Source organism: Pan paniscus, chromosome 19 (genome assembly GCF_029289425.2).
Source record: "Pan paniscus chromosome 19, NHGRI_mPanPan1-v2.0_pri, whole genome shotgun sequence".
NCBI lineage: Eukaryota > Metazoa > Chordata > Mammalia > Primates > Hominidae > Pan > Pan paniscus.
Window position 1 is genome coordinate 63,682,854 of NC_073268.2, and position 25,078 is coordinate 63,707,931.

Genomic DNA, 25,078 nt, shown 5'->3' on the forward strand with positions numbered 1-25,078 from the left:
ACCCGGGAGGTGGAGGTTGTGGTGAGCCGAGATCGTGCCATTGCACTCCAGCTTGGGCGACAAATTAGCCTGGCCTTGGCTCCTTGTCACAGTCTCTCTTGCGCTTCTTCAACCCCTACTTTCCTCTCCCTCCCATTTCCACTACAGATGGTGCCTTCCTACCCTACGCCATAGCAATCTGGTCACTGGGGAAATGGGGGTATGGAGAGGGGTATACTCTAATTCCCTTCATCTTATCTCAAGGTCAAGTTACATTTTGGCCCCAAGCATACAGCCCCCTAACTTGAGCTCTGGATAGACCTCCTTTGGGACTCCCAATCTTGCTGAACCTCCCTGGCACTCTGTGCTCTTGCATATCTTCCACTCTTGAGTCCAGCTCCAACATTCTGGCTATTTCTTCTTCCAGTGTTATGTGACTGGCACAGTTGGCCGCAGAGGTCCCAGCCAGGAGGACCTGGGGAAGCATCAGAGGTATTGACAGCAACATTTCTGATCCATGGTCCAACTTGGCCTGATGAGGGCAGCTGATAATGGCTCTCCAAGATTGTCTACGTCCTAATCCCCAGAACCTGGGAATTTTATTTTATTTAGAAAAGAGTCTTTGCAGGTACAATGAAGTTAAGGATCTTGAATTGAGAAGGTTTTCCTGGGTTATTTGAGTAAGCCCTAAATGTAATCACAAGCATCTTTATAAGAGAGAAGCTGAAGGAGATTTGACTATAGATAGAAGACAAAGGGTATGATTGGGGAGGTAGGATTTGAGTGATGCAGCCACAAGCCAAGGAATGCCAGCGGCTACCAGGAGCTGAAAGAGTCAAGGACTTAGTTCTCCCCTTGACCCTCTGGGAGGAGTATGGCCCTATCAATACCTTGATTTCAGCTCAGTGATACTAATTTTTGGAAGCTTGGCATCCAGAACTGTGAGAGAATACATTTCTGTTGCTTTAAGACACCAAGTGTTATAGTGGCCAAAGGAAGGTTTTTAGAAATGCAGATATCTTTGGAAGAGAAGCTTACCCACAAGTGCAGGCTCAAGAAAGGAACCAAATCTCTAAATTCTCCCTGCTTTATGTTCTTTAGTTTTGATTGTTGCTATCTGTATACCTTGCCCTTTACCAAGGAACTATTAGCCAGGACTCTTTCTATTAAATGTTACAGAAATCCTATTCAGGCTTAGGCCTGTAATCCCAGCTCTTTGGGAGGTCAAGGCAAAAGAATCACTTGAGCCCAGGAGTTTGAGACCAGCCTCAGCAACGTAGTGAGACCCCATCTGTATAAATAAAAAATAAATTCACTAGGTGTGGTGGCACACACCTGTAGTCCCAGGTACTTGAGAGGCTGAGGATCACTTGAGCCTAGGAGTTTGAGGCTGCAGTGAGCTATGATTGTACCACTGTACTTCAGCCTGGGGACAGAGCGAGATCCAATGAAAAGAAATCCCACTCAAATTGGATTCAAACAAAAAAGGAACAGTCCCAGGAAGTTCAGCTTCAGGCACGGTTTGATCAAGTGGCTTAAACAGTGTCAGCAGTCTGATGTTTCTCTATCTCTGATTCCCTGTCTTCCTCATCAGCCCCCTTCCTTCTGCATTGGCTCCATTCTCAGTGAGACTTCTGCGAGTTGTCAGCGTGACCATCAGCAGCTTCAGGCTTGCATCTTGTCATAGTAATACATCTTTCCCCAGTAATTCCAAAACCAAATTCCAGGTATCCAGCCGCAGATGGGTAATATGCCCCTTCGTGAACTAGTACTGTGGTTGGGGAGAGGGCACGTGCTAATTGGCCAGGCAGGAGCCACTTGCTCCCGGAAACCTCGAGGGCTGAGAATGAGGTGAGGTGGTTCCACAGTAGAAAAATCAGGGTGCTTCTTTCAGAAGCCGGGGTACGTATGGCCGCTGGGCAGGCCCACACAGCATACAGATGCTACGAGAGCCTGCTGTGCTTTGTAGGTCACAGACCCCCAGGGTGTGCTTGGAAATGCCAGATCATGCTGTGAGGCTTTTCCTCTGCCCCAGCCTCTGGCACGAGACTCCCACGTGTGAAAAGCAGACTCACAGTCCCTGCGTGTTGTGGAGCCCGGGAAATGAAAACGTCAATCTGGGAGGCCCCAGAAGGTGTAGGGGATTGAGTGAGAGAGCCAAGAAGCTGCAGCAGCCGCCGCTGCTGGGACTTCGTGTTTACAAATCACATTATCGGAGCATCTTTGAACTTCTGTTGGCATGTGTGTGACTAATGTTCGAGCTGGTGAGGGCCATGTTGGGAAATGGAAAAGGGAAGTGGGGACGAGCGCTCGTGCTAAAATGGGGCTCTCTTTGGCAATGGCCTTTGGAGGAGGTGACTCACTAGGGGCATTGAGGCAACAAAGGAACTGCTGTGGCTGGATGAAAAAAAATGCTTCCTCTGCCCCCCTCACCACCCGTGCAAGGGGAAGCCCATGACCTGAGTGTCTTGAGGGAAGCATTTGACCAGGGAGGGTGACCCAGGGTGGAACCATACTAGACGGTGGTCAGGAAGCTGCCGTGGTGAACAGGTTAGAGTGGAGGTGATGAGTTAAGAGTTCCAGAGCCAGATGTGCAGGGCTCAGCCCTCAGTGTCGTATCTTGTTAGCAGCATGACCTTGGATGAGATCCTCACCCTGACACCCTGATCTCGGCACCGCCATTATTAGCTGTTTAAGTGTATGCACTCTGCCCCAGTTTGCCTGGGGCAAACTGCCGAACTGTTTGAACCTTGAATTCATTCTCTGGAATAAGCATAATCATAGAAACTAGATGATTTGTCAGGGTTTTGCCGGAGCTGCTGCTTCTCTGCTTTGGAGCAGAGATGGTAGCTATGGCAGAAAATGGTGGATCATTGCAACTGAGAAGTTAAATAAGAGGTTTCCTCAGCAGAGAGAGCAGGATGGCAGGGGCCCTCCTGAGGTGTAGGACATGGGGACGTCTTTGTGAGTATCATGCGCACGCACACACACACACAGACACACAAACGCGTGCGCGCGCACACACACACACATGTGCCAGGTGCCACCATGCCGTTGCCTATTATTTTGATGGAGGTAGGCAGGAGCAGGAACTCCTTTTGCAAGAATGACAAAGAAGTGGCATTAGCAAGTTCTGCCTGTCTGTTCCTCTAGGGGAAACCCCATGAAACCGCCACAGAGCCACTCTGCTTCCCTTTCTTGGCCCACTCTGGCAAACCCAGCCAGCAGGTAAGTGGGAGCACAGAGCGAGGCAAGGGTTGCCTTTGCTGTGGGGAGGGGTCCATCCTACTGTGTGCCCCCTGATGTCTGCACAGTGTGGATGGAGCTCCCTGGACATCCCTGCCTTCCCCTGGGCTGCCCCAAGTACTGCAGGCCTCACTCACGTGGTGCAGGACTGCTCGGCTACCCACAGGATCCTGGGGGGTGAGAGGGCATTTGCGGTGGGAGCTGAGATCTGCAGGGTCATTAGGAATTAGCGTCAGCTAATGGTGGCTCAGCACTCCTGGGGGAGAGAAGAAAGGAAAGGGAGAGAATAGGGATGTGAGCAGCCCTGATTTGCTGGTTCAGAGATTTCTGAGACCAAAAAGCAACCCACCAGCAAAGCAGAATTAGCTGTGTTATTTAAAGTTATTCACATCAGGATATTTAAATGATCTGTGCCCACTGTGTTCGTGTGGTTTCTATGGGCAAGATGCGTTTTATGTTTTTAAAGTTTGTTTAACTTTTCTCTATATCCATGGAGAATCATTGGAAGATCAAATGATATCTCGATCAGTTGTAGAACTTATTTTATTTTCTATTTTATTTTATTTTTGAGACAGAGTCTCACTCTGTCGCCCGGGCTGGAGTGCAGCGACGCACTCTCGGCTCACTGCAACCTCCACCTCCCGGGTTCAAGTGATTCTCATGTCTCAGCCTCCTGAGTTGTCGAGATTACACGTGTGCACCACCATGCCTAGCTAATTTGTGTATTTTTAGTAGAGACGAGGTTTCGCCACATTGGCCAGGCTGGTCTTGAACTCCTGACCTCAAGTAATCCACCCGCCTTGGCCTCCCAAAGTGCTGGGACTACAAGCATGAACCATTGTGCCCAGCCTAGAATTTACTTTAAAGTAATTACCAGAATGGTAAATTTCCTCCTTCATGTAGGTCAAAACTTGTCTGTGATCTCTAAAAGTCCTGAGCTTGATCCCTCCGTGGACATGCACCTGGGTCGGGGGCACTGGGAACCAACTGAAGCCTGGTCAGTGTGTCTGTACCAGGGTTTTCGGCCATGTTACTGTTGACATTTCGGGTTGGATGGTTGTTTTGGTGTGGGCGGCGGTCCTGTGCATTGTTGAGTGTTTAGCAGCATCCTTGGCCAGTAAATGTCACCAAATATTGCCCCATTGGCCCCTGGGGGCAAAAGTGCCCCTAGTTCAGAAACACAGGCTACACATGGAGTGCCATATTGTTCCCCTAGAAACCAGGAGAGGAAAGAGTTCCTCTGTTCTGGCCTGAGAGGGAGGCTGGGAGTGGGAACGCCCAGCACAGTTCGCTGTGGGAGAAATGAACCAGGGGCCTGAAAGGGGGTGGGTGCCACAGCTGCCCCTTCCCACAGCTTCCCCCCAGAGGCTCCAGAGCTGTCACACTGTCATTAACGACACCGCATTCCTGTCGGTGCTTGTGTGCATCTTTGGATGAAACTAGAAAAGAAGCTGAACTATCTTCAACTGTGCCATAAAAGAGGATATAAAAAAACTCAATAAAACATGAAAATGTCAGCCGAAGCAGGATTGCTCGCTGGGGCCTTGGCAAGGAGGGGCAGACAGCAGGCTGGACGCCCCTGGCGCTGTTTGTGGGAGTCATGGGTGGGGAGGAGAGGCCAGGAGAGCCCAGCCCATGCTGGGGGCCACCAAGCCTGGGCTCTGGGCCAAACACACAGCCCCCTGGTTTCTTGAGCCCAACCCCAATGCTGTAATTCTGTTTATTTTGCTGAATATGAAATCCATATGGTTCTGATTTCTTCCTTGTAATCCGTCATCTCTGTGTGGCTTCGGAGCCAGCAACCACGCAAAGTGGCTTTGAAGTTGTTGTTCTGGGTAAGTAGGAAGTTGTGTTCTTCCAGGGTTCAGTGGGGCAACCATGAGGTTTGCATTTGGTTTGGGAACTGCTCCAGGAGAGGGAAGCAGATTGGCACAGTCAGTTTTGGTCCTGGTTTAGGAGCTTGGGCTGGGTCAGAAGGGAGACCATTTACAGAGCCTTCGGTGGATTTGCACAGCCAAGGCCACTCTCTAGCCCTCAGCTTAGGTCAGAGGTACTCTTGGTTCTAGGTGTCTCTTTGGAAACAACAGATGTCTCTGCAGGGAGCTAATGCACTCACTCAGCCTCTCCCACCTCCGTCATGACAACCCATAAATGTGTCCAAGCCTTGCCAAATGTCCTCGGGGGGGACAAAGTCGCCCCTGGTTCAGAAACACAGGCTACATGTGGGATCGCTGGGCCACATGGTAAATGTATGTTTAATGTTACAGGAAACTGCCACACTGCTCTGCAGAAGGACCATACCATTTTGTGTTCGCACGAGCAACGTATGAGAATTCCAGTTGCTCTGCATCCTTGTCGGCACTTGGTATTGTCATTCTTTTTAATTTCAGTCTTTCTAGATCACACTTGATTTTGACATTTAGAAATGAGCCCCAGAAAGGTCCAAGATTTGTTCAAGGCCCCTAGCCTTGTTAGGAGCTCCTTGAAGACCAGAATCTAGGCATTCTGTCTTGGGGACTGCGGGCTTTCTGGGTGGTGGCCAGGTGTACAGAATGAAAGTGACAGGGTTATTCCATGTGCCAGACCTGGGAATCAGTAACTTCTGTCTGGCCCTGGGGCTTCAGCAATATCCAAGAGGAATGTAGAAAAAGGAGGTGGTGGTAGCAGGGAAAAGTTGCACATCCCGGAGTCATGAGGTTGAAGACCCTGCGCTGCTGCTCCCTCCTCCCACTCCCAGCTCATTTTAAGCTGGAAGCTCAGAGAGGTACAGAAGTCTGCCCAGTGTCACTCGGCTAGCTGGTGGCCTCTCGACTCTTCGTTATGGCAGGCAGTGGCAGAAGGCCAGCCTTGTTTCCAGAAGCACCCTTACTAAAGCACCAGGGCTGCTTCTCCTCGGTGCTTTAAGGAGTAGAGTTTTTGCAAATTGCTCTACCTGGTTGGATTATCACACTCCCTCAGTGTCTTGGCCTCGGGTCCACTCCAGACCGGAAGGAGCATGTGCAGGGGATGATGGCTGCTGCTGAAAGCAGAGTGGGTGACCTAATGGGGAGGTGGAGGTTCATCAGGACCAGGCACTTCTCCAGAGGCATCCCACCCACCCTCAGGGGGAAGGGGCTCAGCTGCCCTGGAAGGCTGTGGACATGCTTTCCCGATTGCAGAATACTTCTCTTTCATTTTGAATATCATTTGTTTGGTTGCCACGGCAACGTCAAGTCTCTATTTTAATGCTAACCTGCGTGGCTGCAACTTTCTATATATAAATGCTGCTTTGCACAGTGAATTAGCCGATGCCACAGGGAAGCAGCGGATGTGGGGATGGTGGCAGAAAATGACCAGCGTGTCAGATTTGCATAAGGACACACCACAAGGCTGAGGTGAGTTGGAACCAGGGCTCTGCTGGTTATCTTTGATGCAGATGCTCGAAGCTAATTGGACCAGGTTGAGTGCGAGGCAGCCGCCACTCCTGCAGGAGGAGAAATCTTCCTTGGATGACCTCTTGCTTGGCTAGGGTTTGGCTCTGCTCTGGGGGGATTTGGGGGATTCTTCTCTCTTCCCGTGTATCAGTCCTCCTCATGCATCCAGTGAGTCTGGGTCGCACCATGACCCAAGGGTCTGGAAAGAAGAGAAAGCCACTTGGGCAGGGGACGTATCTGAGATGAGCTCTGTGGGAAGTGAGTTTTTCTTGATTTCCGGGGATTTACCTCAGTTTCCTGTTTTGGATCTTCTCCTCCTCAGTTTGCCTTTTCTTAATTCCCCAGTGTAGCGAGAATTTGTCGAGGCCACGTGGCTCGAAGTAGCATGATAGAGTTCTCAGGAGAAGCCTGAAAAGGCCCTTGGGAACCAGCAGATACAGCTCCCCCAGGTTCTAGATGAGGGAGATGCTCAGAGAGGTGACACGCTCTGCCAGATGTCACACAGCCGCCCTGGGGAAAGTGGGATGGGAAACCAGGTCCACACCGGTCTTCTGACTTACTCATGCATGCCACGTTTGTGCGCATTCTGTCATGGGACCAGGCAGCGTGTGGGTGTACACAACAGTGAAAGGGGATACAGCGTGGACAGCATACCCGGATGTTCCTTTCTGGTTTTGCAAGCCGGAGACGTGTAATGAACACAGGATTGTATAACTTGATCTGGATCGGCCTCTGGAAAGAGCATGGAAGTTTGAATCTACAAAACTTGGATTTGCGTGGATTCAGCCACTTTCTACCTGTGTGACCATTTTGTCAACTTTTCTGAGGCTCTATTTCCCCACTTAACCTCAAGATGTGCTAAATATCTTCCCCTGGCATTGCAATGAGTCAATGTTACGGCCAGTGTGAACCTATTGAGGACTGTGATAGGGGTGTGATGTGTCTGAGAGCAGAGTGAGTTGCAAACTATAAGGCATCTCACCATAGCAGGCCACAGCTCTGTTCTCCTGAGTCTGGGAGAGGATGGCACCGGTATCAGAACACTGGCCCAGCCAGAGGAGTTGTCCGAAGATGGAGTTCTTCAGACAGCTCCTCTGATCAGTATGGTGTGAAATGTAGTACAATTTTATTGCTGTCAGAATATGTCATTCGGGCTTCTCCTATAACATCAAACATTTGACAGATTTTTTTTTTTTTTTTGAGACGGAGTCTTGCTCTGTAGCCCAGGCTGGAGTGCAGTGGCGTGATTTCGGTTCACTGCAAGCTCCGCCTCTGGGTTCACGCCATTCTCTTGCCTCAGCCTCCTGAGTAGCTTGGACTACAGGCACCCGCCACCACACCTGGCTAATTTTTTTTTGTTTGCTTTGTTTTGTTTTGTTTTTGTTTTTGTTTTTGTTTTTAGTATTTATTGATCATTCTTGGGTGTTTCTCGCATTGGGGGATTTGGCAGGGTCATAGGACAATAGTGGAGGGAAGGTCAGCAGATAAACATGTGAACAAGGGTCTCTGGTTTTCCTAGGCAGAGGACCCTGCGGCCTTCCGCAGTGTTTGTGTCCCTGGGTACTTGAGATTAGGGAGTGGTGATGACTCTTAACAAGCATGCTGCCTTCAAGCATCTGTTTAACAAAGCACATCTTGCACCGCCCTTAATCCATTTAACCCTGAGTGGACACAGCACATGTTTCAGAGAGCACGGGGTTGGGGGTAAGGCCATAGATTAACAGCATCCCAAGGCAGAAGAATTTTTCTTAGTACAGAACAAAATGGAGTCTCCTATGTCTACTTCTTTCTACACAGACACAGCAACAATCTGATTTCTCTATCTTTTCCCCACATTTCCCCCTTTTCTATTCGACAAAACCCCCATCGTCATCTTGCCCCGTTCTCAGTGAGCTGCTGGGTACACCTCCCAGATGGGGCGGCGGCCGGGCAGAGGGGCTCCTCACTTCCCAGAAGGGGCGGCTGGGCAGAGGCGCCCCCCACCTCCCGGACGGGGCGGCTGGCTGGGCGGGGGCTGCCCCCCACCTCCCTCCCAGATGGGGCGGCTGGCCGGGCGGGGGCTGCCCCCCACCTCCCTCCCTGACGGGGTGGCTGCCGGGTGGAGATGCTCCTCACTTCCCAGACGGGGCGGCTGCCGGGCGGAGGGGCTCCTCACTTCCCAGATGGGGCGGCTGCCGGGTGGAGGGGCTCCTCACTTCTCAGACGGGGTGGCGGGCAGAGACGCTCCTCACCTCCCAGACGGGGTCGTGGCCCGGCAGAGGCGCTCCCCACATTCCAGACGGGGCGGCAGGGCAGAGGCGCTCCCCACATCTCAGACGATGGGGGGCCGGGCAGAGACGCTCCTCACTTCCTAGACGGGATGGCGGCTGGGAAGAGGCGCTCCTCACTTCCCAGACTGGGCAGCCGGGCAGAGGGGCTCCTCACATCCCAGACGATGGGCGGCCAGGCAGAGACGCTCCTCACTTCCTAGACGGGGTGGCGGCCAGGCAGAGGCTGCAATCTGGGCACTTTGAGAGGCCAAGGCAGGCGGCTGGGAGGTGGAGGTTGTAGCAAGCCGAGATCACGCCACTGCATTCCAGCCTGGGCAACATTGAGCACTGAGTGAACGAGACTCCGTCTGCAATCCCGGCACCTCGGGAGGCCGAGGCTGGCAGATAACTCGCGGTTAGGAGCTGGAGACCAGCCCGGCCAACACAGCGAAACTCCGTCTCCACCAAAAAAAAAAATACGAAAACCAGTCAGGCGTGGCGGCGCGCGCCTGCAATCCCAGGCACTTGGCAGGCTGAGGCAGGAGAATCAGGCAGGGAGGTTGCAGTGAGTCGAGATGGTGGCAGTACAGTCCAGCTTCGGCTCAGCATCAGAGGGAGACCGTGGAAAGAGAGGGAGAGGGAGACCGTGGAAAGAGAGGGAGAGGGAGATCGTGGGGAGGGAGATCGTGGGGAGGGAGACGGGAGAGGGAGAGGGAGCTAATTTTTGTATTTTTAGTAGAGACGGGGTTTCACCGTGTTAGCCAGGATGGTCTCGATCTCCTGACCTCGTGATCCACCTGCCTTGGCCTCCCAAAGTGCTGGGATTACAGGCGTGAGCCACCGCGCCCGGCCCATTTGATGGATATTTTAAGTGTTGGAGCTGAAGACTGAGACCTTGTTCTTTTTTTTTAAATTTATTTTTATTTTTTATTTGCTTATTTTTTCCAGAGTCAGAGTCTCACTCTGTTCCCCAGCCTGAAGTGCAGTGGCATGCTCATAGTTCATTGCAGCCTTGAATTTCTGGGCTCAAGCGATCCTCCCACCTCGGCCTCCTGAGTAGCTGGGACTACAGGTGTGCACCATCATGCCTGGCTAATTTTAAAAGTTTTTGTAGAGACAGGCTGTCACTTTGTTGCCCAGGCTGGTTTCGAACTCCTGGGCTCAAGCAGTCTTCCCACCTCAGCCTCTCAAGTAGCTGGGACTACAGGTACACACCACCATGCCTGGCTAATGTTTACATTTTTTGTAGAGATGGGGGTCTCACTATGTTGCCCAGACTGGTCTCAAACTCCTTAACTCAAGCGATCTCAAAGTGCTGGGATTATAGATATCAACCACTGCACCCGGACATTGGACACTGTTCTAGAAAAGAGAAAAATTATATGACTATCATCTAAGTGCCCGTGAATGATATACAGTCTGCAGGGGCTGGGAGATTCAGAATTGGGGATAATTCACTTCTACCTGGCGGGTCAAAGAAAGTATCATGAAGGAATCCTTTATAGGGATTGTCGATTGAGATGGAGTTAAAAAAAGAGATTCTAAAAATGGAGATTGGGACCAGGTAAAGCATTGTTTTCCAAACCATACATCATGAGTCACACAATGCAAGCAATCAGTGTCAACCTGCACAAAAACCAGAGCGGAAAAATATCAGAGCGCGTTATATGTGGCAAGGGCAAGCATTGTTCCATGAAACTTTTGCTTTGTTTTTGTATATTGAGTTGTGAAGTAAAAAATGTGTTTTTTATTGTGAACCAGACTTTGAAAATAAAGTTTGAAAACTGCTGGCCTCCAGCGGTGGCTGAATGGGCCTGGACTGTCTCCGGGAGATGGCTGCTGATTTCCTTGTGGGGGAAAACCTGGCCAACCTGGAAAGGGAGGGGACGGGTTTTCAGTGGGGTGGGGATCAGGATGCAACGTCATTTTGGGAAGCTGATGTGCAGTGCGGTACAGACAGGGATGAACAAGCCAACTGGAAAGCAGGAAGTCTGGGAACAGGGAGGTGGCCAGGGCCTGAGGTCCGCCAGGGGACAGCTCCTGTGGGCAGAGTGAGGATGCCTATGGCCACATCACCGTGCATTCTTCCCAGCGGCCCCAGAGCACATGTTCCTACTCTCCCTACCTCTGCAGGTTTGGGTACCTTACATCTCCCACGAGGCATGGATCCAACCTTCCTTCCCACCATGCCCCATGTTCCCAGGTGCTAGCTTCCAGCGCTTTGGGCTTGCTACCCATGGGCATCTCTCTGCTCACCATGATGGCTGTGTCATTTCACATTCAGACCTGAGGATGTGCACTATCCTACCCCAGGCCACTGTGCCTGGCTGGCTTCCTCCTCCGTTCCCAAATTCCTGCTCTTCTATCAGCCTGCTTGATGTGTGGTGTCGCCCCTGACTGCTTTCTCCTGGTGGCGTTTGCCTCATTCCTTAACCTGTTTCAGCTTTCTTACGCACCTCCTCCACTTCCAAACCTTCTCAGCTGATGGGCTGCTCCTCTTTCCAGAGACTGAGTAGGACAGGCTTTCCAGGGTCCCTTCTGCCTCAGGAATCTTGTCTTGTGCTTCCTTTCCAAAGAAGGTTAGGCCCAGGCTCAGGGAGCCCAGTTCTCGGGTGGGTGGGAGCAGGCCACACATTTGCAGCCCTTGGAAGGGGTTCACAGATCCTGTGGAAGCTGGCATCCAGCTGCACCCACCAGTGTAAGAGGTCCTGGCTAAAAGGATGTATGGTATGGAGCAGACGTGCTGATTGGTACTTTAGTCTAAGGTGGGTGGTATTCAATTCGTTAGAACCAGGGAACCCCCTCTTCAAACGACTGCTTATAAAGGCCCCCGACAGTTACAATCAGGGGTTGCACACTGGTAGCCGGTGTGCAAAATCAAATACAGAATCATGGGGGGTTTTTAGTGGTTGTTTTGTTTTTGGTTGCCCATGGTTTCACTTAAAAATGTTTCAGTTGGTTGCCAACATCTTAAAATCTGCAGGTTTTACATTAAAAATCCAGATTTCCAGCTTCTCTTGCAAAAACGAGATGCTCTAGCAACACCAAGCCTGCCGCCCTGCTTGGCAACAATATGCTGATGATAAGTAGTGGGTTTCCAATTTGCGCAGTCCCCACCCATCTCTGCCGTTACCAGTGCTAAGGCCAATAGTGGAACAGTTGCCATTATTCATTTCATTTGGATTCCTTTTCTTATGGTTAGGGAAAGCAGGAAATATTCCCCGCACCCATGTCTATGAAAAGAAGGAAAGTAAGAGGGCCATGCTTTTCAAAAAAAAAAAGTTAAAAGAGTCTCTTTCTTTCTGAAAGTGAATTTATGTTTCCTAAAGATTAATCTTCTAGGTCCAGAGGTCGATTTAGAACAGACCGTCTTTGTTTTTCTCTTGAAACCAGTGATTCTCAAAGTGGAGTGCCTACGTGTGCAACAGCTGCATCAGTTGGGGGCTTGTGAGAAATTCAGATAGTTGGATGGTACCCAAACCTACGGATCCAGAAGCTTGGAGGGTGGGCCCGGCAGACTGTGTCCTAACAGCCCTTCTGATGCATGCTGAAGCTTGAGAATCACCGCTCTGATGCTCAGGGGATGGATAGGACGCCAGCACCTCTTATTGTCACTTTCTCCTCTCCTTTTAAGACCCGTGGGGGAGAGAGGTGAGGCTCCCTAGCCAAAGAGGAGTTAAGGATCTCACTGCCGTGCCCCTCCAGGCAGAGTCGGTACCTGCGGAGAGGGCTGGAGGAGTTCTTCCAGATTTTGAGATCTCAGCAAATCTCAGTCCCGTTTTTTCTAGACGATTCAGCACTTGCATCTGTGGGCTCCACAGATGCCACATCGATGAAGAGACCTGGTGCCTTCAGCTGTTCTGGAGAGATGGTTCCTGGGCTCCCTTCCCATGGGGCTGGTGGTGTGTGACCCTACAAACAAGGGCTTCTCCAGGGTGACCAGGCATTCAGGCGCTGGGGGTCCTTGGGTGAAAATATGCCAGTTCTTTAAAATCATGTAGGTAAAGAGCCAGCCACACATGTACATTTCAGATCTAGCATTGGTAACTCAGACTGCTGTTGTCATGGAAGATCACTTGGCCTCCTTCAGCTTTCTCTCTAATGGTTTTAGTTACTTTAGTGGGCAGTGCACGTGAGCCAAGAAACCACGTCTTTTCCAAATGTATTTACTTGGAGGGCCCCAGGCCCGCGAAGCCGTTGATGATCTTTTCCCCTTGGTCCATTTTATTCATTTGTGGTTTGGGGACCCCTGAGAGCATTTAAGTAGCCCAGACTCCTCCTAGGGTAAAACAGATAAATGTGTGGGCAGTGCTTTTATCTCTGCCTTCTTGTTTCCCTCTCTTCCCCCACCTTGCTGCCTGGGTGACCACAGGAAAGTAAGAAACCCACTTTCTAGGTGAGCTGAAAACCCTACTCAGAGACCAGGAAGAACTCCATCTAGCCAATGTGTGTTTATTGTGTACATTTTCCGTGCCTGGGGATGGATTTGAGTATGACACTATTGTTGTTCTCAAGGAGCTCCCATGAGTAAGGGATGAAGGCCGCTTATCTCAGGCCACCCAAAGGAGAGCCGCTGTGGGGGTGAGGTGTGGCTGTGCACGGGGGAGGAGAAGCTGGGCAGGGGCAGGGGCTAAATTGCCCAGGAGAAAGCCCCAAAGTGAGGAGCCTGGCCCACTAGACAGAGCAAGGTGGTTCCCCTTCTGGGCTGGAGAGTTGAACTCAAGCTCCCAGAATTCAGCCTACACGAGAGGGGCTTTCTGGTGACTGAGCGTGAGTGCGTGAGGGTGAGGACGGAGCCTCTGGCAGCCTGTGCCGCTTACTTGCTTTGCATGGGTGGGCAGGGGGTGCCTTCTGGGACTCCCAGCTCTGCCAGCTGAAAAACAAAACTGCTCACAGCTACGCAGTATGTGGCACTCAGTTGGCATCCTTCTAGGGTGTCATTTCACTCGAGGGTGCTGGTCACGGCTCTTTGCTGTGGAGATGCTTCTCTTGGTAGTTTCCTACCCACCCTCTTAGACCTGTTTCTCCCCGCTGGGACCCCTCCCACTAGTTAATGAGGCTTCCCACTGGCAATCTCCTGTTACCTTCTACCTGATTATCAATTTGACAGTTGATGATCAAGGCCTTGGCAGTTCATGGCTTCAATTGTAACTTCAACCCTGGAGTATTTGCCTTTGGATATTGGATTCCTAGACGCCGCAGAGGAGTCTCAGGTATGATGGGAAAGTGTTTTGGGAACTGCCTTTTGCAGTTCTCGGTCAGGGACCAGGTTTGTTTCTGCGGCTCGTTTTCATTCAGCCCATCAGCTTTCTATGATTGTAGATGGAGGAATCGGGGGACAGTGTGGGGTGAGATGGAATTAGCACCAGTCTTGGAGACAGACCACTGGGTTCAAGCTAGCCCGATTATAAAATGAAAATAAATACTTCCCTCCCAGGGTTTTTATAAGGGTCAAATAAACTACTGTATATCAAGTTACTGGTCCACAGTAGTCCTTTAGCTACTAAAAACAACAAAAAGATAAGATCTAATGGTGAGATAAAGGCAGTGAATGTGATTTGGGGGATATCCAATGCTGGGGAAAAAGGGAAACTTAACTCGTTTTTCCTGCCTGTTATCCAGCCTGTCTCATTTTTGGGAGCTTGAGCGATCGATCTGGGGTACGAAATTTTCTTGGAGTGTCCTTGCCCGTGTTCAAATGAAGGCATATGAGGCCATTTTCAGAAGTTTGCCAGGGTCTTGCACTGGTTTGTTTGCAGTTCTTGGTCAAGGACCATGTTTGTTTCTGGGTCTTGTTTTCATTTACCCCGGCAGCTTTGTATGGTTGTAGCCCTCGTGGACTTGCGTGTGTTCTCCGCCCTGTGAGTTTTACTGGCAGGTCTCCTTCAGCTTTCTCTTTGTCTAATGGCTTTAGTTACTTTAGGGGACAGTCCATGTGAGCCAAGAAACCACGTCTTTTCCAAATGTATTTACTTGGAGGGCTCTAGGCCCGCAAAGCCATTGATGAGAACCTATTCTGATGGTTCTTTGAATTCTAGTCCCGTCATTCGCGTGCTCTTTCCTTCAGTCAGCTCAGTTTATGTCAGAATGGTTAGAAGGTATCATTCTGGAGAGTTTAGCCGTGCTGTTGGGAAAGTCCGGGCAACATGAGTGACTCAGCGTTGGTGACCTCAGTTGATGGCTTTTCTCAAGGGGATGGGAAAGTATGGGATGAAGCTAATATGTACCTACCATTGTTTCTACTGTCTTATTTAATCCCTGCAAAAATTCTATGAAGTAGGTGGTGGCATCTGCGTTTTCCTATGTGGGAAAGAAAAAAGATGAGGTTTGTAGAGGTTAAGTGCCTTGGCCAGGGTTATATGGCTGAGAAGCTGTGGAACCTGCATTTGAGCTTCCTCTCTGCTTGGCTGAAGGGCAGAAGCTGGGTTTAGGGGTAAGCACATGGATGTCTGTGGTCAACTGAGTGGTTTGCGGGGCATCTATCTTCTGTTCTTAGCCCCGCCCACACCCCAGTGCAGCAAGACATACCTTCTTTTGAGAATCTCTGTAGCAGAATGGAAGTTTTGGTTTCTAGAAGCTGCTGGAGTCTTCCAGGCCCCCTTGTTTGAATGGAGCTTTGCATCTCGATGTAGGGGAAAAAAAATTAGGCAGAAGAGGATTTGCCAAAAGGGAAAGTCAAGAGGGCTTATGACTTCACCCCTCTTGTATACACAGATGTTTCCTCCCTGGGCCCTTCCTTTCATGGGGTTTGCCTGGCTGCTAACAGACGGGAAGTAGCTTGTGCTTCAGCAGAAGAGAGCTGGGCCTGATGGAGAGGGTCACCTTTTCCAGCAGTGTGGAGGTCATCTTGGGGAGTGGTCCTGAATGGGGCCTTGGTTCTGCTGTGCCATCTGACCGTGCGCTAACCCTCTAGTCATGGGGGTGACATCTGCACCCAGGTTTAGGGTGGGCAGAGGGCAAGGAGAGGGCTCTGTATGGGTACTGGGGAGACTCGGTGTCCATGCTCTGTCTCCAGGCCTCAGTTTGCCCATCTGTAAAATGGTGAGATGTGATCAGATGATTACTAAGGTGCCTTCTGTCTCTAATTTTTGTGTTAGTGTTGCATTGGTTGAGAAAGTCATTTTGTCTTTGTTTTCTTAAAGATAAAGCCCCCCCACCCCACCAACTGTCTTGCCATTTGAAAGATAATACAGTAAACCCTACCTGATAAATAGTACTCATTTTAGGGGATGTCAAATGTGATGGGATATGTCAAGGAGGGTTTTATTGGACTTGTTTAAATATTTTTAGTAAGGTGATATTCATGTACTAGCTGAAGATAGAAAATAAGCTTAGAATTTTTAAAAGGCATTAAAATTAATATGCTCATTATAGAAAACATGGAAAATATAGAAAAACAGAAATAAGAAAATAATTAGGGGCATTCTTTTTTATGCTGTGTATATTTTTCTCCACAATTGGGATCATATAGTATATTTAGGATTGTATATGATGATTTGCTGATTGTAAAACTAATTTCAGGCCAGGCGCGGTGGCTCACGCCTGTAATCCCAACACTTTGGGAGGCCAAGGTGGGTGGATTACAAGGTCGGGAGTTCCAGACCAGCCTGGCTAACATGGTGAAACCCTGTCTCTACTAAGAATACAAAAAATTAGCCGGGCGTGGTGGCAGGCGCCTGTAGTCCCAGCTACTCGGGAGGCTGAGGCTGGAGAATGGCGTGAACCCAGGAGGCGGAGCTTGCAGTGAGCCAAGATCGCGCCACTGCACTCCAGCCTGGGCGACAGAGTGAGACTCTGTCTCAAAAAAAAAAAAAAAAAAAAAAAAAAGAAGTAATTTCAAAACACGTTTTAAAAATCAAAAAATTATTTTTAAATATTTTTAAATAAAGTAAAATGTTAAAATTGGTGAAAGAAATAGAATTGAAACAACCGGAGAATCCCCCAATACAAAGATAAGCTTTGTTAATGTGTCTGTGTCTTTCTTTAGTACTTCATTTGGGGGAGGGAGTGCTATTTTCCATATTGAGATCATACTGCATACTTTGATTTCTAAAGCAGGGGCAGCTTTTAGAGGGAGGATGATATAAGGGTTTTGATGACAGAAAGCATTGCCATGGGGTGGTTTATTGGTCTTACCCGAATTAAGGAAGAAAACAAGACTTGGTCCATTCAATGTGAGTTTTTAACATGCAGAAAATAAAGACTGAAGTTCCACGGCGAAGAAAATGGCCACTGTGGTGCCTTACATAGCACAGTGTTGCTTTGGTGGACACGAAAAACAAAGACTTCTTGTTTCTGGATCCTCCCAGCAGAGTGTCCCTAAAGCTTGAATAGTCCTCATTGTTGGTATGAGCCTGGACAGAAAGGGAACATCAGTTATGCGTGCTCCTCACACATGGCCCATTGCTTCATCTGCACTGGCCTTGTAGGAGAAACTCGTATCCTGGTTCTGGGATGGACAGGAGCAGAAAAGGAGGTGAATGAAATACTAAGGCACTAATCATCCCCCCCGCAATGAGCTGGAAAATCCACCAGGCAGCACACAGTTCACTGGATTTTTGCATTGGGAGTTTGTACTGAGCAAGAAATGACTTACATATGCATTGTATTTGTATTATTACTTCCCCATGGCTGTGTTGTCTTCCTAATTTTCTCTCTCAGTGCCTGGAGGGTAAGGAGGTGGTGTCTTCACTTGCATGCCTCTAACAGAACCTTCCTATTTCTTTCATTTGAAATACTCATACAACTTGATGGATTTGTATGTCTTGAATTACAAAGTTTTGGGTAAAAATTCACATTTGCAGTTTAGCTTCAGCAAATATTTATTGAATACCCATGGCAATGGACATAACAATGACTGTACCCCGTGAAGCTTTAAACTCAGTGGGGTTTGTCTTCTAGCACTTTCCAAGGGGTGATGCCAGGCCCTGTATGCACCGTGATAGAGCAGTGAGCAAAACAAAATACCTGCTGTATGGAGCTTTTATTCTAGTAGAAAGAGCTCTCTAGCCATTGGTAGGGTAGAAGAGAAGTCTGAGGAAAATCTGATTTCCTGGGTAACCCTTTCTCTTTTTGCCTGTTTATATGAATGATTTTTTGTTGTTGTTTTGAGATGGAGTTTAGCTTTGTTGCCCAGGCGCAACTGCAATGGCGCGAGGTTGCGATGGCGCGATCACCGCTGTCTGCAACCTCCGCCTCCTTGGTTCAAGCAGTTCTCCTGCCTCAGCCTCCCAAGTAGCTGGGATTACAGGTGCCCACCACCATGCCTGGCTAATTTTTGTATTTTTAGTAGAGACAGGGTTTCACCATGTTCACCAGGCTAGCCTTGAACTCCTGACCTCAAGTGATCTGCCCGCTTCACCCTCCCAAAGTGCTGGGATTACAGGCATGAGTCACCGCGCCCGGCCTATATGCGTAATTTTTGATTATTTTTGCAATTCATTATTAATTTTATTAATACTTGATAATTTTAATTGCATTCGGTTATTAATTTTAACCTATTCTGGTCTTTAATAACGGAATGTTTCTTAAACATATATGTTACATAGACGCTTGATTTCCTTGCATTTTGTCCTTTGCAATTTGGGGACACTTTTCCTGTTAGCCCCGCAAGTCACTGATTTAAATATTTATATTTGCAGTTACCCACAACTACAACTAAATATGGATTTAAATGAGCAATTTTTATATAATCCTCACCTCGTCCACTATCTTCTTTGTCATCCTTTTTTATTTGAACTGCTTTTTTTTTCCTGTTATGATTTGCTGTTCCTCTTTCAAAGAAATCACAGCTTCTTACATTCTGACAGTTTCCTGACAGTTTTTCTTCTGAATGATTTTCTGAGACGTGCTCTTCCTTTGTGCTTTCAGGATGGTGTTTCCTCACCCTGCTTTTGCATATTTCCCCTCTTTATGCATTCTTGTACACGGCAGGATCTATGTAAACGTAGCATGTACCAACAGAAAGTATCGACTGTCACTAGCCTTGGCACACTGTCAGCTTGGGGGAAGGTTGACTTCCCCTCACAGCTACCTGCCTGTAGGTTCGATGGTGCACCCATCTCTCAGTCCAGTTTCTGTTTTCAAATTGGCCTTTGCCTGGTGAACTGTCACGTTACCATCTGGTCCTCTGATACTCCGAATTGATGGAGAACATGAAAACTCACAGTTCCTGGGGTTTCTTCTCAATGCCCTGCAGCCAGGGCATTGGCTGGGCTTGGCCTGTAGCATCTGTACCTCTCCGAACAGTGAGCACCCCTCCCACACCCCTTGTTCTACCCTGCACTTCCTGCTCTCTTGTTTTCCGGGACTTGCTGTACCTAAATGGATGATGGGCAGTCCTCTCAGACAGCATCTGTGCTGAGAGGAGAGGGCTGGCTGCTCAGTGTTCAGGTCAGTGCAAATCCTGCATCTCAAATTAGAGACATGGAGTGGCAGAGGCATGAAGTGCAGCTCAGATTATGGGCAGAGAGTGGTGAAGGTGTGAAGTCTTATTTCCCCTTTTACAACTCATCTTGGTTTGCAAGATTTTCTTTTCTTTTCTTTTCTTTTCCTTTCTTTCTTTCTTTCTCTTCTTTCTCTTCTTTCTTTCTGTTCTTTTCTTTTTTTTTTTTTTTTTGAGACAGAGTCTTGCTGTGTCACCCAGGCTGGAGTGCAGTGGCGTGATCTCGGCTCACTGCAAACTCCAACTCCCAGGTTCAAGCAATTCTCCTGCCTCAGACTCCTGAGTAGCTGGGACTACAGGTGCCCGCCACCAAGCCTGGCTAATTTTTGTGTTTTTAGTAGAGACAAGGTTTCACTATATTGGCCAGGCTGGTCTGGAACTCCTGACCTCATGATCTGCCTGCCTCGGCCTCCCAGCGTGCTAGGATGACAGGCGTGAGCCACTGCGCCCAGCGGTTTGCAAGATTTTCTGCATTTCTTTCATTGGCCTCATGGTTCTCGAGTTTTTTTTTTTTTCCTCCGATTCTGTTTGTCATTTTTGGATTTTGTTTTTAAGATTGGATGAGTTATTTCCTATTCTTTTCCTCTTATTGCTTGTTTGATAGGCAGTGTCCTGGGGCAGCTGTCAGATGCTTCTTACAGGGAAGTCCCCTGCATCTCCTTTTGCCATGCCTTTAATCTCCCAGAGATTCAGTCACACGCCGGGTACCATGTTCCTGTCGTTGTGGGGACGTAGTCAGTAGAGAATTCAAGTTCAGTTTTCTGGATTAAAAAAAAGAATCTCTAGAACCACTTTGTGGATGCTGCATGGTGACTTGATGTGTAGCCAGAGACAGTGTTTCTCAAAGTGTGCCGAGTTTCCAACTAAGGATCCGTGAGATAATTTTAGATCATGTGGAGATGACAGTTTTAAAGTTATATTTATTTTAGTGTGTAGTAGAAAGAAACCAAATCAAATCTGTGATTTCATAGATATTATTGCTTAGGGCCAGACTACATTTCAGTGGGATATAAGTCAGTTCGAAAAAAATATTGAGTAAATAATAGTGCGGCTGGTACACAGTGATGGATGGAACGAGGTGTCACAGTGGGATATGAATGACTGCAGGAAGGGGAAACCAAGCTGTGGGATCTCTTAGAATCAGGGCTGTTTGGAGGCCTTTTCAACTGGGTGCCTTTTCTGATATGTCCACTTGATACTTGGGAATTTTTTTTTGAGATAGAGTCTCACTCTGTCACCTAGGCTGGAATGCAATGGCGCGATCTCAGCTCACTGCAATCTCCGTCTCCTGGGTTCAAGCGATTCTCCTGTCTCAGCCTGCTGAGTAGCTGGGATTACAGGTGACCACCACCACACTCAGCTAATTTTTATATTTTTAGTAGAGATGGGGTTTCACTATGTTGGCCAGGCTGGCCTTGAACTTCTGACTTCAGGTGATCCACCTGCCTCGGCCTCCCAAAATGCTGGGATTACAGGCGTGAGCCACCACACCCGGCCAATACTAGGAATCTTTTATGGGGTGGGACACATAGAAATTTTATAAGGGTCCTAGGACTCTTCCATGATATGTACAAGAAACTGGCTGCAGTCACCTCACGGGAGCCCTCTGCCCAGCACAGCCCTTGGTCTGGAGCCAGCCACGGTCTTTGGCCTGCCCTCTTTCTTGTTCTCTTCTTTAATGGCATCTTATCTAAAGATCTTGCTTCCCTTTGCATCCTATGCTCATAGGTCCTTGTGTGCCTGTGATCCAAGTCTACACCCATCACTCTTCCATATTTCTCTTTCCAAGATAAATGAGACACACCCTCTCTGTATTCAGTGAGCATTTTCTTTGGCATCTCACTTGGACACTTTTTTTTTTTTTTTTTTTTTTTTGAGATGGAGTCTCGCTCTGTCACCCGGGCTGGAGTGCAGTGGCACGATCTCTGCTCACTGCCAAGATGAAGTGATTCTCCTGCCTCAGCCTCCCTAGTAGCTGGGATTACAGGTGCCCACCACCATGCCCAGCTAATTTTTTGTATTTTTAGTAGAGATGGGATTTCACCATGTTAGCCAGGATGGTCTCCATCTCCTGACCTCATGATCCGCCCGCCTCGGCCTCCCAAAGTGCTGGGATTACAGGCGTGAGCCACCGCGCCCGGCCGGACACTCTTAACTACAGTTGACCCTCAGACAATGGATTTGAACTGCACAGATCTACTTATATGTGGATTCTTTTCAATTAATATATTGGAAAATATTTTTGGAGATTTGTGACAATTTGAAAAAAATTGAAGACAGACTACCTAGTCTAGAAATACCAAAAAAATTTAGAAAATGTTAGACATGCCGTGAATACATAAAATATATTCAATACTAGTTTATCATTTACTACCATAAAATACATACAAATCTACAGAAAGTTAAAATTTTTAAAATTTTACCCACACAAACACTCAGACTGTGTATGGCACCATTCACATTTAAGCAAAATGTAAACAAAGGCAAAGATGTAGTATTAATCATAACTGCATAAAACTAGCCATAGTATATACTGTAGTAACTTCATGGCCACCCCTAGTTGTTATTGCAGTGAGCTCAGGTGTTGAGAGCATCGGCTTGTGATGTGATGCTAATCAGCCCTGGATGAACAAACAGTTCATCACTCCAGTAAATTGGGTATCGCAGTAAAATGTAAGCCCTCACTGTTCTATGTATTTTTCATCATGTTTAGTGCAATGCCATAAGCCTCGAATAACACCATGGAACCCATAGAGTGTGCCACTAGTGATGCTGAAAGCATTCCCCAGAAGCAGAGAAAAGTCCTGACATTACAAGAAAAAGTTCAATTGCTTGTCAGGTACCGTAGATTGACATCTGCAGCTGCTGCTGCCACCATTTCAAAGGTTTCATCTTTTAAACAGATGATGTAAACTTATGGCATCAGTAAATACAGTACAGTACTGTAGGTGTATTTTCTCTTTCTTATGATTTTATTTATTTATTTAGAGACAGGGTCTCACTCTGTTGCCCAGGCTGGAGTGCAGTGGAGCAATCTTGGCTCACTACAGCCTCAACTTCCAGGGTTCAAGGATACTCTTGCCTCAGTCTGCCTAGTAGCTGGGTCTACAGGCATGCACCATGCCAGGTTAATTTATTTTTATTTTTTATCTTCACTTATTTTTGTAGAGATGGGCTCTCACTCACCAGACTGCCCAGGCTGGTCTCGAACTCCTGGGCTCAAGCCATCCTCCCACTTCAGCCTCCCAAGGTGTTGGGATTACAGGTGTGAGCTCCTGTGCCCGGTCCCTTATGATTTTCTTAACGTTTTATTTTTCTCTAGCTTACTTTAGGAATAAAGTGTAATATGGATAACATACAGAATACATGTTTATCAACTGTTTAGGTTATCGCTAAGGCTTCTAGTCAGCAGTAGGTTGTTAGTAGTTAACTTTTGAGGGAGTCAAAAGTTATGTACAGATTTTCAACCACGTGGGGAGATGGGGGTTAGCACCTCTAAACCCTCATGTTGTTCAAGGGTCAGCTGTGCTTATTTCTTCTTGTATCCCCCCTCCTCATTTGGTTTCTCTGCCTGATTCTCAGAACTCACATCGTTCATTCCCCATGTAGCCCCTGAGTGTTGAGCACTAGTCTGGTTAGAGGCGAAAAAGATGAAGACCTGGTTCTTGCCTTTGAAAGTCTTGGAGTGGGGCCCTGGGGGTGTTGCATGCACTAATGAAAGGCACAGGAGAGGGAGGGATTGGGCCTGAGGCATGCTGGGGGAGAATAATTCTTCTCCCACTGCTTAAGCAAGAGCATGCCCCAAGGTTCAGCTCAAGGTCCTTTCTTTCTCTGTGAACTCCTAGTCAGCCTGTAGGATCTCACCACCATCTCTGAGCAGATGCCTCCAGCTCCATGTGCCAAGGGCCAGACTCACCCCTACTCCCCACCGAACACTTTGAACTTGGATCCATGGTCAACAGACTCTATTGCATCCCCCTAAACTGGCTGTCACCATAGCCACATCTCTTCGAGTTACTGGTTCGAACTTCTGTCATTTCCTTCCGAATCAACTTCGCTGTCTCTCATTTGCTTATGTCCCGTCCTTTATCAAACCTTATTCTGCTTCGTACATCATGTTCCTCGGGCTCCCGTCAAGCCCTTGTTTTTTATCCCTGCTATGAGGCAAGTTCTTTATCTTTTGGGAAGCCTCCCTGTACCATCCCAGCCAAGAGTGACCTCGCCCTCCTCTGGATTCTGAAAGCTCTTATTGTCTGCCAGCTTATCACATAGCATTTGGCACTGTTGAAGACTCCTTTGATACTTACTCCTTTTTTTTGCCCATGTTTGTGACTTAGCTTCCGAATTTTAGGAGTCAGGTCCTACATACTATAATACCTGCCTGCATCCCACACAGGATTCAGGAAAGGGTAGTTAGTAACTATTAGTTGGTTGATTGATCATGCAGACAGGGGGCCACGTATGGAGGAAGGGGGCGTCCCTGAGACCCTGTACCCTGGAGACTGCTTGGGCTGATGAATAATTTTTCCGTTCATGACTGTGAAGCAGTTACAAAAGTGAGTCATCACTCTACCCAGATGTGTTTTCTTATTAATTATCTTTTTTTTTTTTTTTTTGACGGAGTCTCGCTCTGTCACCCAGGCCGGAGTGCGGTGGCACTATCTCAGCTCACTGCAACCTCTGCCTCCCAGGTTCAAGTGATTCTACTGCCTCAGCTTCCCAAGTAGCTGGGACTACAGGCATGCGCCACCACGCCCAGCTAATTGTCGTATTTTTAATAGAGACAGGATTTCACAATATTGGCCAGGCTGGTTTTGAACTCGTGACCTCATGATCTGCCCGTCTTGGCTTCCCAACGTGCTGGGATTACAGGCATGAGCCACCGTGCTCGGCCTATTAATTATCATTTTAAGACAACCCAATTCATCCTACAGAGGACAAGGGCCTACAGCAAATAAGGCCTATTTTGGTTGACAGTTTTCAACTTGACTGAAACGAAAAAAATAATAAGAGGGTTGGTCTTATCTGATGCCGCTGAACTCAGGAAAACTCAAGTTGTTGGAAATATCATCAGTCTTTTTGCTTTGGGATCACGGATTCTCTGCTGTCTGCCGTTCGTATGTGTGGCTTCATATGTAGCACCCTATCTATTTGCAGAGGCCACAAGGAGAGACCAGTAGCGTGTTTTTCACAGCCAACACTAATCACTAAGGATGGTTAATAAAGGAAAACCAAAGTGACTTCTGGATTGAGATGCTAGGATGAACCCAAACAGTAAACCCTTAGAATGTATTCGTGAGTCTTCCATACTCTGAGAGATTAACTTTGGGGAATCCTAAAGAATTAAATGTCTGCAGGACTAGTGTGTTCTGCTGAGGTCAGGCCACAGCAGATCAGCCTCCTGGTTTGTAATGGCCCGGAAAGGTCCCTTGCCCTTGGCTGGGGGCCCTACTGGGATTTGCAATGACAGTGATTTCTGTGTGTTGCCTGGAGTGATGCATTGTTGTCTGTGATTGTATCTGTTCGTCTGTGTGTTGCAATGTCAAAGTGGTGTCGGAGACGGCTGTTAATGTTTAACAGCATCAAAACTGTCCCCTCTTTGCTGTTACAAAACTGAGGAGTCACAGGCTATGAAAGCGTTCATGGCCATTTTAATTCCACAAACCTGTAAGGACTGAAGGTGAAGGTCTTGGCCATCTAGGTTCAAATGAAGTTTTGCTTTTACCTTCTTCTTTCTTTTTTTTTTT

At 48.1% G+C, this 25,078-nt stretch overlaps 1 protein-coding gene across 2 annotated transcripts in view; it reads left to right on the forward strand.

Annotated features, from left to right (window-relative positions):
* Nucleotides 1-25,078, forward strand: part of GAS7 (growth arrest specific 7) — a 288,056-nt gene that overhangs the window by 132,865 nt on the left and 130,113 nt on the right. Inside the window, exon 1 of one of the 2 annotated variants that reach the window (XM_008971336.5) lies at nt 6,466-6,599. The exons of the other annotated variant lie outside the window; for it this stretch is intronic. The gene's annotated coding sequence lies outside the window, so the exon portion shown is untranslated. Of the gene's footprint in view, nt 1-6,465; nt 6,600-25,078 lie in introns of those variants that run through there. 2 annotated transcript variants of the gene reach the window in all.